The sequence below is a fragment of the Magnolia sinica genome, chromosome 13 (assembly GCF_029962835.1).
Source record: "Magnolia sinica isolate HGM2019 chromosome 13, MsV1, whole genome shotgun sequence".
Taxonomy (NCBI): domain Eukaryota; kingdom Viridiplantae; phylum Streptophyta; class Magnoliopsida; order Magnoliales; family Magnoliaceae; genus Magnolia; species Magnolia sinica.
Genome location: NC_080585.1, coordinates 83,772,041 through 83,774,682, shown reverse-complemented (window position 1 = coordinate 83,774,682; position 2,642 = coordinate 83,772,041). Strand labels below are relative to the sequence as shown.

At 36.6% G+C, this 2,642-nt stretch overlaps 1 non-coding gene across 1 annotated transcript; it reads right to left on the bottom strand.

The window, feature by feature from the left end:
* Nucleotides 1-2,284: 2,284 nt before the first annotated feature.
* LOC131224546 (small nucleolar RNA R71) lies at nucleotides 2,285-2,391 on the bottom strand. The gene has a single exon (XR_009161021.1). It is a non-coding gene; the product is annotated as a small nucleolar RNA R71 (small nucleolar RNA).
* Between the last annotated feature and the right edge of the window lie 251 nt (nucleotides 2,392-2,642).

Below are 2,642 nucleotides of genomic sequence, written 5' to 3'. Positions count from 1 at the left end.
GTCTGGGATTTTCGAAAGGTTGTGGCCCACCATCTCTGTTCAGTTGGCTAATCCAAACCGTTCAGACGATGCACCAGGGGGCCACGACCCTATCCATGAAGAAAAAATTTAACTTTTCGACAGTAACCATCCTGAAAATTCAATCCACATGCAACTTGTTACATTTTTCTTTCGCACACGAAAGGAGCTGCGTAAACCGACTTCTCTCCCAACCACCACCTCTGGCATGCACGCCTCCACCGACTCTCCTTGTTGCCTATAAAAGGAGAGGAAAAATGTGGAGAGGAGATCATGCTTTGGAGCTTGGACGTGTGAAGAAAGGGAGAGAGAGAGGGTGGACAGCCAAAGAGTTTGAGCTGTTGTTTTCTTCCTTCTTTCGTTCTTTTCTGTGATGTTATTTTTAGTTTCATCATGTCTATGATGAGCTAAACCTCTTAGCTAGGGCTAAGAGGTGAAGCTTGTAGCGTGATGGGATATTCTCTATTGTTTGATTCATGTTTACGTTGAACTCTCTTTGATTTTGGTTTGATTAAAACGAATATTCATAGTTTTTAATGGTTTGTTGTGACTTAAATTACAATGGATATGCGATAGCTTTGAGTATTTTCTGTCCATTATCGAGGTTATGAGTGTAGGAATCCTGTTGTTCACCATCGTCTCATAGACATGGTTGGATGATGGAATCCTTCCTAACGTTTATAACTCTCTCAGATTGGATGTGGATTAGTTAAATTTTGTTGTTTGTTTTGTCTCACAGGCATGGTTTTGTGATGGAATCCATTCTAGTTCTCATACCTTTCTTCCATTGAAAACCAGATCAAAGGAAGTCCATATTTGAGTTTTAATGAATTATCATCCAACTAGATGAAGATAGGACCCTAAATCCAGTTGTGTTCATGAATCTAGCATAGATCTCCCTGATCTCTACAAGTGAATCCTTGGAAACCCTGGTTTCCTACCATTGAATTTTACAAGTTTTAGTTTGATAATTCACAATTATTCTCTTAATTTTCCTGATTTAGATTAGATCTTCTTCTAGTTCTAGTTTTGTTTACTTTCAGATTACGTACAAGGTTCAGTCCCTGTGGATTCGACCTCGGTCTTACCGAAATTATTACTACATCGCAACCCTATACTTGGGGCAGTGAACAAGTTTTTGGCATCATTGTTGGGGATTGACAGTTACATTTTCCTGAGATTAACTAGTTTTAGAATTAGGTTAAGATTAGGGTTTTTCTAGTTTTTAATTCTAGGTTTAGGTTTTTCTATTTGATTTCTAGAAACTAATCTATCTTTCCTGTTTTGTAAGACCCTGATATAGGCTTTCTAAATTAGTAATCTCTTTCTGATTTTTCAATTTTTCTATTAGAGTTTTATTTTCTATTTTTAGAAACTTTCTATTTTTAAGATCTCTTTTATTTTTAGAAACTAACTTACTTTCTATTTTAGGTTTAGAACTTTCCTAATTTGTTTTTTAAAACTTTCTATTTTCTTTTTTTTAGGAATTTTCCCTTTTTAAAAACTAGTTTACTTTCTATGTTTTAGGAACTTTCTAATTTTAGATTTTCTATTTTTACAAACTGACTTGTTTTGTTTTGTTTTATAGGTTTTTAACTTAGGAACTTCAAATTTGGTAACTTATTTTCAACCCTCTCTTTTCTTTCTATTTTTAGATTTTTATTCCTTTCTTTCTCTTAGGTTTAGTTTAGAATATGAAATTGAGCGCTGCAAGTGTTTCATGCCCAAGTGGGTCCGTGACAACACTCGATGTCTTTTGAGGGGTTGACTATCCATCGCAGGACTAAACACCACTTGAGATCCCCCAGAGTTAATTGAGGTTATGGCTGCAAATCAACTAGCCAATCAACCAAAAGGACTACCTCAACCTAGGGTTGGAAAAGTCCAGGATAAGAATGAGGTGCATCAAGCACCCCTGCCTCATACTTTATGAGATTATTTACAACCGGCGGGGGTGAGCACACCCTTATGCATGGTTTTTCAAAAGAATACGGGACACATGGATATCAAGTCAGGGGTGATCCAACTCCTTCCTAAATTTCATGGGCTTAAATCTGAAAGTTCATATCTACACTTGAAAGAGTTTGACGAGATTACAGCCACATTATATTTTCCTAAGGACACGGTCAAGCTGAAACTCTTTCCCTTTTCTTTGAAAGAGAAAGCTAAGACGTGGTTACATTCACTACGCCCTCAATCTATTAGCACATGGAATGACATGATAAGGGAGTTCATAAAGAAATTTTTTTCACATCATAAAACGAATACCCTTAGAAAGTCAATCATGAACTTCGCCCAAAAGGAGGATGAAACATTCTTCCAATGTTGGGAGCGGTTCAAGGATCTTGTCAGTTCATGCCCACAACAGGGTTTTGAAACGTGTCACATTACACATTTTTTCTATAATGGTCTGACATCTTTCATGCGTCAATTGGTTAAGACAATATGCAATGGAAAATTTATGAATAAAAATGTTAATGATGTGTGGGACTACTTGGATAGACTTGCTAAAAACGCACAATCATGAGACACATACCCAAAATCAAGCACCATGTCTAAGCCGACTCAATCTAAGGAGAGGGGTGGAATGTATCTCTTAAAAGAGGACGATGATATCAATTCTA